The sequence below is a fragment of the Seriola lalandi genome, unplaced genomic scaffold, assembly GCF_002814215.2.
Source record: "Seriola lalandi dorsalis isolate HSWRI2012SDOR001 ecotype SW California unplaced genomic scaffold, Sedor1 jcf7180002054688, whole genome shotgun sequence".
In the NCBI taxonomy this organism is placed as follows: Eukaryota; Metazoa; Chordata; class Actinopteri; order Carangiformes; family Carangidae; genus Seriola; species Seriola lalandi.
The window spans coordinates 1,408,724-1,421,223 of record NW_019525241.1 but is presented as its reverse complement, the minus strand read 5'-3'; the positions used below and the strand labels follow the sequence as shown (position 1 = coordinate 1,421,223).

The 12,500-nt window shown below is 40.5% G+C and overlaps 1 protein-coding gene across 1 annotated transcript in view; it reads right to left on the bottom strand.

Annotated features, from left to right (window-relative positions):
• Positions 1 to 12,500, bottom strand: part of LOC111667295 (cyclin-dependent kinase 17) — a 41,753-nt gene that overhangs the window by 24,115 nt on the left and 5,138 nt on the right. The window lies entirely within an intron of this gene.

Below are 12,500 nucleotides of genomic sequence, written 5' to 3'. Positions count from 1 at the left end.
TCTGGCACGTATGAATGATGTGTGTGAGGGGGGGAATTCAACATGAAAGGCAGCACCAGCAATCTGCCAACAACAGAGAGACACAGAGAGAAGTCTCTCTCTCTTTTTCATCATCAGCATCTCCAGAAATTCACTTACACACACATTTTGACCCACATTCCCAACAACCCCCACTCCATCACTCCTCTGCGCCCTCCTGGATGCCTCCCAAGTGCATTGTGGGTAGTCTGGAGGAGGGAACTTCAAAGGGCAAGGGGGGGGGGGCAACAGGCGACAGGGCCTAATTACTGGGCTAATGATTTCACACACACACCTCCGTTCTTGGTCTTCCTTCCTTTTACATTCCCTCTTCTACTTTTTCCCCTCCTCTCTTTATTCCCAACTTCTATATCTGAGTGAGGTAATGAGACGGAAAATGTGACTTCATATTCAATCTCAGAGATGTGGGTGAAAGTGTGAATGTGAAGAGGAGGAGGAAGAAGAAGAAGATGAAAACGAAGAGGGAGAGAAGGAATAGAAGAAAGAAAGTGAGTTTATTTCTGTGAGCGGAGCCATAATGGAGTCTTTGTGTTTGGTTAAGAGGCATGAAATCACCCGAGTGACTGCAGGCATGTACAGTGCTGCTGAGAGAGGTGGTGGTGGTCCCACTCCACATTCGCTTTGGTTTCAGTAGCTACATTTTGTGTTTATGACAGATTTGGGAATTGAAAGCTTTAACTCTGCAGGTGACCAATCAAGTGCGAGTGTTCCCCAAATGCAGCTGGTCCATAAAGTTTGTGTTCCCTTTGTAATTACCAAATTTAATTAGTTGTGAAGTAAGTGCTCTCCTCATTCAACCTCATCCAGCTGTGTTCCCAAAATCTCATTAAGTTTAGTCATCCTGAGTTTCCTAGTTGTTACTATGTTACCCACCCTGGAAGTGTAGAGGTTAAAGGTGCTGACCATGAACCATAATGACTCCAACTGTAACTAAATCCAACTATGATGAATTTCATGTCCCAAACTGGTCATAAGTGTGTGTTCCCTAAATAAAACAAATAAGTAAGTGTGTTGCCAAAACTCCAGCAATCATCTACTGTGTTCTTTAAGGTGAAGTTGGTCATCAGTGATGTGTTCAGTGTAGTTGCAACCAGATGGTTCACTTGGCAGCATGTACTTTTTAATGTTAAAGGTTCCCTGTGGAGTTTTTGACCACAGAGCTGATGGTTTCACACTGTTCCACTGATCTATAGGTGCCGAGATGCGCAGAAATGTGCCAGTAAAGGCAAGAAACAGACGACTGCAAGCCAAGAAACAAGGATGAAACAATGTGTTACATAAAATACTTAAAAAAAAATCAGCTTTGCAAATGTGTTATGAGGAAGGAAATGCATTCAACCTGTTTGTTCATTTGCAAGGACACACAGAACATATTGTGGTGAGAAACACTGAATGTGAGCGTAGGTTTTGTTTGTGTACAAGAAAACTGGCATGTATCAACCACTGGGGGCAGCAAACACACCTCAAGTGGCTACACTGTCAGAAATGCAACAGAAGAGAACTCAGAACTCAAAGCAAACAGACAAACCGTAGACCAACAGGATTCAGTGCATCACATTATTTTCTATAGTAAAATGATCATCAACAGTATCCAACTCAGTAACAATATATACATGCAATCTCTTCGATGTGGGTATAAAATCTGTACACTGTGCGGGAACAATGAAAACTACAGAACATGCTCTGAATGGCACTTTAAACAAACAAAATATAAGGTGTTAATTGATTAACTTCAGTGGTCTTGGTATGGATATTTTGTTCCATTCAGGATGGGCCAGGCTAGTAGTTTTCCCCCATTTCCAGTCTTTAAGCTAAACTAAGCTAAGCTAACTGTCTCCTGGCAGTAGTTTCAAATTTAGTTAACCAGATATGAAAGTGGTACCAATCTTCTCTTCTCACTCTCTGCAATAAAGTAAGTGTATTCGTAAAATGTCAAACTCCTCCTTTAAAATCTTTAGGACTATAACTTCCTGGCCATGAAGGCATAGAGTGTGAGCATGTGCTCCCAAAATCTGTCTGAGCATCAAGTGTGTGTGTTCCCCAAATGTAATCCCTTATCAGCTGTTTGCTTCCTAGTTCAACGGGTCGACTGTGTTACCCAAATTGAAACAGTATTTGTTCCTTAAATCCATGATGTTTATACAAGAGGATTTGTTCAGTTCTTCAGTTTGGTTTATCATTATTCATCATTAGCGTTGAAATGAATCATAATTCAGAAATTGATATCTCTATCGTCAGGATCTCACTATAAATAAGTCACACACACAACCTTACGTCAAAAAATACCCATTTAATACTTAATACTGTCAGTTCCATAAACTTTTATAGAACTGACAGAATCAGAGCAAAAAGAAGTGGAGAAAGGAACAGAGAGAGAGTTGAAGGGAAGGCTGAACAGTCTTCTCAAACGGAAAACAACAATTAACGTTGTTAAAACTGTTGACGCTCTCGTATGAGAATCAAAACCACTTTTAAAAGAGACTCTGAACTCTGTGTCGTCACTTTCCTTCTGGAGTGCGGACATGACAGAGCCAGACAGAGCCCAAAGGGAAAATGAGCTCACATGTGAAAGAGATCTATTTATCATTGCTCCAGTTTTATTTGTGGCTCTTTCTTCAGCTTATTGAGGCAGATTCAGGCCCTTCAGGGTGTGTAGGTCTGCTCAGTTAAAGGGTTACACTGTGATTTTTAGCCCTGGCCTCAGTTTTTTTTATCCTTTTTGACAAGTTGACTGCAGATTGCTGATTATGTGCAAAAAGGAAACTATTACAATACACAGATGGTGGGAGCAATGCTGTCCAACAACACACACTTACACAGGGTAGACACACTCTGTAATGGTGTACCCACAATGTAATGACGATACAATAGCCTTAATGAAATGGGAGCTGAGTCAAAACCGTCGTCTGTGTGAAATCATGCGTAGTAAATGCTAGTCAGCCATGTTATGGTGCTAGAGGTGTTAGGGGAGGAGGTGCTCTCAGAAGAGATGAGTCTCCAAGACATTGTTGAAGATAGAGAGGGACGCTCCTGCTCTGAAAGCATTCAGTAGCTTGTTCCACCCTCGGAGAACAACAGACCAGAACAGTCTGGACTGAGACCGTCTTGTGTGCAGGGATGGCGATGTCAGATGATATTCCTTTAAAGGAACACAGTAGAAGAGAAGGAGCATAAGCCTGTATGACTGAATTAAAGTAGCTGGAGCAGACCCAGAAGTCTCTCTGAAGGCAGCAAGAGTGACTTGAATTTGATTTGGGTGGCCATGAGTAGCCATGATAGGTCAATGAGTAGCAGAGTGACATGTGACCTTTTAGGTTAATCCAAGACCAGACAAGCTGCTGCCTTCTGGACCATCTGTGAGAGTTTCACTGTGGGTGAAAGGAGGCCAACGAGGGGTGGCGTACTGAGTCAGGTAAGGCTTGATTTTTCTGATGTTGTAAAGAGCAAAGCAGCACGACCGGGAGACGGATGCAACACGATCAGAAAAACATGCCACCCAGGTTTCTCGCGACCTTGGTGGGGTTGAAGGATGATAAAATGACTTTGGACATGTGCACTAAAACACAAATGTCATAAAAATGCTGTGCTTCACTCAGTGTCATTTGAATGCAGCATGAAATCAAAAAAGAATGTGGACAATGCCAAAACGTTTACTGGTTATAAACTGAAATGTTGTGTTACTGGAGTAAGTATAGGCATTGTAGCAGTCTAAATGACTGACTTTTGATGTCTTATATTTTTGTAATTGTCAACAGAGCCCATGAAAAGACTAAAATCAATAATGACTTGATCTTACAAACAAGTATTGTCTGTACAGGAAAAAAAAAATTGCCCCATGGGAAAATAATGACTGCTCAGCAACAGCCTGATGGACAGTATTTTATTCTTCTGAGCCATAAAGCACCATTGTTGTCCAAAAACTTTTAAAAGAACATCAGTAAGCCACAGCATTACACTGTTTCTTCATTACCATGAACACACACACTGTAGTTCATTGTGAGTCATCATATACACCAGTAAAAATACTTACAGTGCAACAAATGTGGATTAATGTGCAGGTCTAGCCCCACACAAATGCAACATTTACTCCTTCTTGAGTGACATTTGCTGAAACTAAAATGCCAAGCTGTTTTAGGAAATTAGGCAGCCTTTCAAAAAAATGAAACATGTTTTTAACCCATGTTTACAGATTTTTGCCCTCAGTAGGACAGGGCTGACTTGTGATGAGAGGTGTGAGAGCCACAGGAAGGACAGGGAAGTCAGAAAGTATTACATATTGACTAAGGCTACGTCCACACTCCGTTGTTTTAGTTTTAAAACATCACTTTTGCTACGTTTACTCCTGGTGTCCACACTACTCTGGAGTTTCCAAGCGCCTAAAATGGAGACTTTTGGAAATGTAGCTGGTCCGATTTTAGTTTGGAAACTCCAGTGTTTATTCAGTTATACATTATAATCTATTATTTGTTATTTTCTATACAGAGACTGTGTTTACTTATGTTTGACCTCAAGACCTTCTTTGAGGGCCTGGAGGATGTTCCAACTAAAAAGAAAAAAAAAGGGGAAACACTTGTAATCATATATTCCTATATGCGCTGTTGTACCCCGAATAAAAATTTGAAAGAAAAAATTTGCAGGAAACTCCAGTCGGGACAGTCAGACAGAAACATTGGAAACAATGATGTAGACACCGCAGATTGCTCCCTGATTGGGTCTCATCAGCCTCGACTACCAGTGGTGACCTTGTTGTCTTTGCTAGCAACTGTTGTTTAGGTTAAATTCTGCAAACTTAACACTACAACTGTCGTTGCTTTTCCTGTGTTAGTATGGACTCTGATTATTTCTGATACGGAGCTAAAACGGTCGTCTGAACAAAGATTGTTTTCATTTTAAAACCCTGTTTTAATAATAAACCATAGTAGTGTGAACGTAGCCTAACACATTGTTGGTTTTGGTCCATTCAGATTTGTTGAACTTATCCTTTAAGTTATTAAGACAACAACCAGAACTAGTTTTGCAATCAGTTTTAAACCTTGTTTGACCCATCAACTTAGCTCTGCTCTGCATTTTCACTATTATCTAAATTGGTTTCATAGCATTTGTTTTCTTTGATTAACTGTGTATTAATTCGATTGTCAAGTGCCATTTATCAGTAAATGTCTCTCATTGACTGGTTTCTTACACATTTACAGCCTCCTAGCTTCCCACACACACCACATAATGGACAAACCTCCTAATCAAAGCAGTTTAGATGAAAAAGCTAGAAGGCAAAACCTGAGCACACACAGGTACTCACTTTTAATTTGTCCTCATTTACACATATCTGGTTTTAGGATAAGAGGTGAGGATAATGTTCGCACTGCCCCAGGCCCACTGACATCACGGCACAGATCACAGCAGCACACACATACAGGGAGTTTCCCTCTTATTGCTGGTATACATTACAATCAAAGCACCCACGTGTCTGTCTCACATGATGTACAACCACTACAAAGGCTTCAAAGACCAGGAGCCCTAAAGGGTGTCACCTGCCTACAGGGTGGATGAATCCCTGCATCTGATATCTCTAAACACCACGACTGTGAAACCTGCTTCAATAAACAATTTCTGCACAATTTCACAGTGAGTCTAGTTTCTATGAACTCTTTGTATTTTAGCACTAGCTTTAAACGCAATACACAATTGTGCAATTTTCTAAATGAACCTCTGAGTTTCCGAAGCTTTTCCACACTGTCAAGAGGAAAATTTGTATTCATTCTTTGACATGCAAAAGTTAAAATCCAAGAATATGGTCAGCCTCACTGCAAAACCATTACCACTGTCATCAGCCCTCAAGCACCCATTTCGGCTGAACCCTACTGGGTACAGTCACAAGCATGTGTTTGTGTGAATATGAGAACACACACAAACGGAGCATCAGTGCTGCTGCCTTGTGCAGTGGGCGCTTTCTACTCAAAGACCCTTTGTTTGAGTCGAGAGAAAACTAAAAAGGAGCTTCAGCATGACTGACCCAGAGGGGTGAGCTGAAATAACCCCATGTGTGTCTGTGAGCACACAAAAGGCTGCAATGTTAATATTAATAGGAAATTACCAAAGACCATGAGTGAAAAAATCCCTTCGGGTGGCAAAGGCATGTAGGAAGAGAAGAGGAACAAGTGAGGACAGTTTCATGAGCTTTTATAGGAGAGTTTTTAAGAGAAGTGAGAATGCAGTGGGTCAGTTTGAGGGTCTCACTGGGCAACCTAAGTGGATAAATCACTAACACCAGAATAATCCACAAGCTCACTTGTGTTGTTTTTGATGCACCAGTGATAGGAGGCTACTAGCATCATTGGAAGTGAGAAGAAAGAATTAAGATGCTGTAAATCTAAATTATCTGCAATCTGTTCTTCTATGCCACTAAAGCCCCTTTTCCAATGGTCAAAAAACCCACAAAGACCTGCTCACATCGGGCTTGTGTCGGCAGTCGTACAATCGGCATTCACACCCGGGTCAAATGACTCTTCAGTAGATGTGGGTATTCATCAGCTCTGGCTCTGATCGGCAGTGATGTAAACACAACACCGAGGTGAACCCGCTAATTTTTGCCTCTTCTCCGTCTTTCAGAGCACAAACCCTGTACACACACCTGTCACCTGCCCGGGTGCTGTTAAACCAGAAACACAGTGGCTACAGTGCGCTCGGGATGAAAGAGTGAGCTGCAGCCATGTTATCATCCCTGTAGGCTGTACTGAGGTACAGCAGTGCTTTGAGCTAAATGCTAACATGCTGCTAATAACAATGCTCACATTTATTATTCAGCAGTGTTGTTCAATGATTACTATGTTCACCATCTTAGTTTTGCATTTAGCATGCTAACATCTAGCTAATATCTGAATGTTAATTTTTCAGGTGTTTGGTCTTTAACTAAATTAATGGACACATGAATAATTTTGCAGAATAGAGAGAACAAGAAAAATTACTCAAATAATCAAAATAGTACATGCTAAATTGTTATCATCGAGCACTATAAGAGAATGATCTACCAAGGACAGGCATGAAGAAAAACACGATATAGGCACAGAGAAGAGGAGACGAAAACTGCTGTAGAGGTTTAATGGGGGAGATGGAAAGAATGAAGATAAAAATGGAGGAGAGGAAGGGCGAGCTGGAGGGAAGACGTTATTTTTAGGTATGAAGGCTCCAGTGTCTCACAGCTGAACACACACAAATACACACACACATACACACACTCACACACACAAATGTAAACACAGCACGTGGTACACCATTACCCCATCTCTCTCTTGCCATATGACAAACACAAACACAAAGCCCACAGGCCACAAAACACACAGGGAACTCAGCTGACATACACACCAAGGTTTGACTGCACGCCCAGACGCTCCAGTGTCATCTGTTTTCAGCAAGACGAGGGCAAGGTTTGAAACAAACAAACAAACTCACTGGGTATATACTGTACATATAAGTGTGTGTGTGTGTGTGTGTGTGTGTGTGTTTGTGTTAGGAGGTTAACCTGAGGTCACGCCAAAGGCAGCGCACTTCATCCATCTTCCAATTACAAAACAGAGAACGTGTGCAGGACAGATGATCCTCTTATCAGCGGTTCACACCGTCATTGTAATCAGTCCGTGCACGCACGCACACACACACACACACACACACACACACACACACACACACACACACACACACGCACAGATATACACTCAGTAGGACATGGAGTCAGCAGCAGGTGGACTACTGTAGTGCAATCTGGGCTAACAGTATTGTGTGTGCCAACGCGTGTACATAGGTTTGTGTGTGAATGCTGACTGTAAGCAAACAAGCAGGAACCACAGAAGAATGATATGGACTATGTTTTTTTTTGTTTTTTTTAAAGCCGCAATAATCAATATTTTCATATTTACAAAGGAATGAAATTACTATGTGTATGTGAAAGTTGTAGATTATAGTGATAAGCCCAAAGGGAATTATCACCCAACACTGCAGTTCACCTGAGCTCAACCAAGGAAGTTTCTCAGCTCATTGTTTCCATTGTACGGCCTGTAACTTTGCTGTTTTGATTCAGTCTCACTGCTGTCATCAACCTTGTTGTTGCCTGACTTGCATCAACGACACAGCGACGAACTGACAAAGTTAATGTTTCCTAACGTTCTCTATTTTATTGTAATGTTCTCTATTTCAGCTTCATAAGGTGATAATATGTTAATGTTGTATTAAGAGCTTTTAGCTCTACAGCTATGTGGCCAAAAAATGAATCAGTACAAGTTTGCCATAAATGACAGTTTGCTGCATTAGCTGATGTTAAGTAAGTAACTGATTGATTGATGATGATTTTACTCTAATCAACTGGCTTTTTGGCCAGGTAATGGTTGTTTTGCTTTAAAATAGCTATTTAGCAGAAGCTGCCACAGTTGTGAGATCATTTCTGTGCATTGTGTAACCAGTTTTCCAGGTTGCTGTCATGTTGATCAGGGGTAATAATAAGCCAAATTGGCATCTAGAGCTGCTGTTCCCTCGTCAGTTTATATACAGTCACTGTGTTGTTTGTGTAGTGAAAGTGCCTGTTATCTCTCTCTGTCTACTACGTAAGACAGGCGGTTTTATTGCACATGAATGATGTTCATGTGGCCCTGTTTATCTCATTGTAACTGTGCACAGAGATGCACAGTGTGCTGCAGCTTTAAAATACACTCGTGTGTAACTGGATTGTGTCTAACACTAGCCCATGAATGTACAGTCCTTCTTATGCTCACTGATGCACTTTCATGCATTTAATGATAGGATGGAGTTTCATTAGAACAAAAAAAATAGAACTCTTCTCTGGGGTTAAAAATCGTTGTTCATTGTATTATTAGAATTATACAAGTGTTATGTCGTTTTGATTTTGTTGGGAAAAAAAAAAAAAATCACCACCTGCTGTTAACTCTGATCTGCTGCCCCCATATTGTGTTTGTGAAATCAACACCCACATTCTCCTTGGTTCTGTCTGTTACGCCGCTCGTTCATCTCATTACAGCAACATCAGACTAACGAGGGTTAATGAGAAGCTTCCGGCCTGTCTCTCTCACACACACACTCACACACACTCTCTCACACACACACACACACACACACACACACACACACACATACACACACACACTCACACACACAACAAACAGCTGGATGAACACAACATACAAGAATGTGTTTTCCTGTCTGGATGTTTAGTTGGTGAATCCAAACACACAGCTGGACATGGCACATTCCAGTGGAGAGAGATAGGAAACTGAATGACCTAATACACACACACACAGACACAATCTATGTTCTCAACGCGCGTCTCATGCAAATTAAGCAATGCTAAAATAGAAAGCCTAGAAGGGAACAAAAAGCAAAAAGCTCACACAGTTCATTCATAACATTGTGAATCTTTTTGACAATGATTAAAAGTATTTTTGCATAAAGACACAGCAGTAATCTGTCTGACAAATGATGCACTTGTTGCAAAACAGTTTTACACATCTTCTCGTTTAGATAATTAAAATTACAATTTGCTGCAAATTTGTGATTTTCTTTTCTCCTTCACTAAAAAACTGAATGCAGTATATTGAGCCACATATTGGCAACTTTCAATGCTTTTAATTTGAAAAATTGCATGGAAATAACAAAACTAATTTGTTTAAATTCCTGGGCAGAGAGGTCCGTTACCTCTTCACTCAGCAGTCACAGCTTCAGGCACACACACAACAAAACAAAAACAAAAGCAACAATTAACCACAGAGATTTATAAGGATTCTAAGGTCACCTTACACAACTGAAGAAGACTTTGACTTCCCTCCTTCTTTTATCACCTTTCCTCCTCCTCCACTGTCTGTTTTATGGCTTTCCATTCTCACGCCCCACCACTCCCCTGAGCACAGGCTTCAAATCCATCTCCATTCTGCCTGAGGCCTTTGGGACCAGGTGTTACCTCCCCAAGGTTGGCTCGTTTTATGTGAGTGTATGGGTGTTTTCTTCCCACACCGTCCAACAAAGTGGCCTGGTCGCTAAGGCATGTGGGACATCCCTGAGCCTAAGCTAAAGATGCAGCATTTCCCATAAATTCATTACATCAGCCATTTTTTATTCCTATCTCAGGCGCTGTGATGCACAAAGAAATACTAAATGATTTCAAATGATTCAACAACTGGTCTGTCACACACACACACACACACACACACACACACACACACACACACACACACACACACACAGCTACAGTATGTAACTTGAAATACGCTCCAGAAACACAGAGAGGTGCTGTCAAAGGCTTCTGTGACCCAGATTCATCAAAGAGCCTGGCAGACATATTCCCCTCTAACATTTTTGAGCCTCCTTCTAACCAATCAGAGAAAGCCAAAGTCAGGGCTGGGAGCTCACACTTTGCTTTCAAGTCTCATGATCACACCTATGGCTGGGTATTATTTGAACTTTTCATAAGCTAGCATCAATTTGATACCAGAGTTTCCATAGAGATACCAAAGCACTTTTTTGACACATTACTTTCAGAAATATAAACATGCTTTTCAACAAAACCCTGCACAAATATCACAAAATAAGTCAAAGTTTTCAGATCTTAACTGTTGTCTAAACACAATCTGCTGTGCAAGAACTTTGCTTGAATAAAAAAAAAATGTATTTAAGAAGACAAACTAACTGATTAATCAATCAGAAAAAACATTTCAATTTGATAATACATGCTATGCTTATGCTTTAATATTTACAGTTTTCTTTACCTGAAGCTACAGATACATTTTAGTCAGTAGAAAAAACGAAACAAACAAAGAAAGGGCTCTACTCACTCCCCTCTTATTAAAGGAATAAATCCATATTTTGGAAAATGCACTGTTTCCCTTTCTTGCCTAGAGAAGATTGATGCCATTTTCATGTCTGTACACTAAATGTGAAGCTACAGCCAGCGGCCAGTTAGCTTCATCTAGCAGAAAGGTGTGAAGTTAAGACAATCTGTCCACCAACACCTCTAAAACTCAGTACTTAAAAATATTATAGCTTGTTTGTTTAATTTTTACAAATAACAAAGTGTTAAAACGACACATTGTGCTTCTACAGGGGTTCTGTGCCAGACTATTTCTTGGCCAGATAACACAGCTACAGGAAGTTACTGTGCCCGGCCAAGAAATTGTCTGGCACATAACCCCCTGTAGCTGTTTCTATCTGTTTCCAGGCATTATACTATGCCAAGCTAACCAGCTGCGAGCGGTAGCTTTAGACATAACACACAGACACAGTAGTAGTAGAGAGTGAGCAAAAGTCCATCCAATTCACATATGGGGAACTGAATTAAACCTAACTCCAAGTCACAAATCAGATTGAAAAAATCTCTAATTTGTTTTGCTATTTTGAAAATCACAATGGCATCACTACAAACCGTTTTAAACCAAGGACCAGCTTCTCTTCTCTTTCCCTGCAGCTGAGAATCAAGAAACATGATGGGACAAAATTTCTTCTATTTCTTGCCTCATTGCATCTCTGCAGGGTTGATGACTGTTTACTGTTTTTGCCTGGTTTCTGTCTTTGGTACCATGTGCTCACGGCTGTGATGTGCTTCTGAGAGACCTCTTGTCAATCAGTCTACAATCGTACTCTCTAGAGTTTCTGTAGTTTTGTTGTCTGTTCAGTCATGGCACCTATCACCACTCATACAGGAGTTTCACATTAATCTAATTAGACCAGATTATCAATGTGTGTTCAAACGTCCTGTGATACTGACCTCAAATTGATCTGACCTTTCAGATAATGATGAATGAGGTGCTTAGTGATGCTAATACAGTAAAGAGATTGAGAAATAAGAGGAGCATTTGGAAACTCCATTACAGCAACACTTCTGAGAGAATTCATTAGAAATGACTGAATTAATAAGACTTGATTGTTTTCTCTGTGTGTTTCATGAGTGTCTATGGTCTAATTTTCCTGACTGTTTCCTGTGAACTTTCAATGCACTTTGTTGGCACTAACTACAGAGAATGCCCGTCTAGCAGCCAGTGATTAACCCACAGGGAAGAAAGAAGGGTAATTAAAGACTATTACTTGAGATTAAAAAGGAAACTCACTTTTATATAAAGACTGAAACTTAGAGGAAGCATCAGGGTAAGAGAAGGCAACTGGAACAAGTTGCCTCAGGTTCAGTCCCAGTAACAGCAGTGTGCTAAACAACATCCTCTATGAACTAAATGAGAGTGAATTGAGCGAAATTAAACTGCATGCGGAATAATTTCATTGTTTTGATTATGTGAAATTAAACTGTTTTCGAGAAGCAGGCAGATGGTGAGAGTTGTGTAGGATGGGATGTACTGAGCAGCAGAACGTCAACTACAGCTGACTGTACTTGGCACCAACACTGTACCACTTATTTGTGTGTGTATATCTATTTGTGTGGACGTATAATCTTCTGCTATGATTTTGTTTTATAAAAA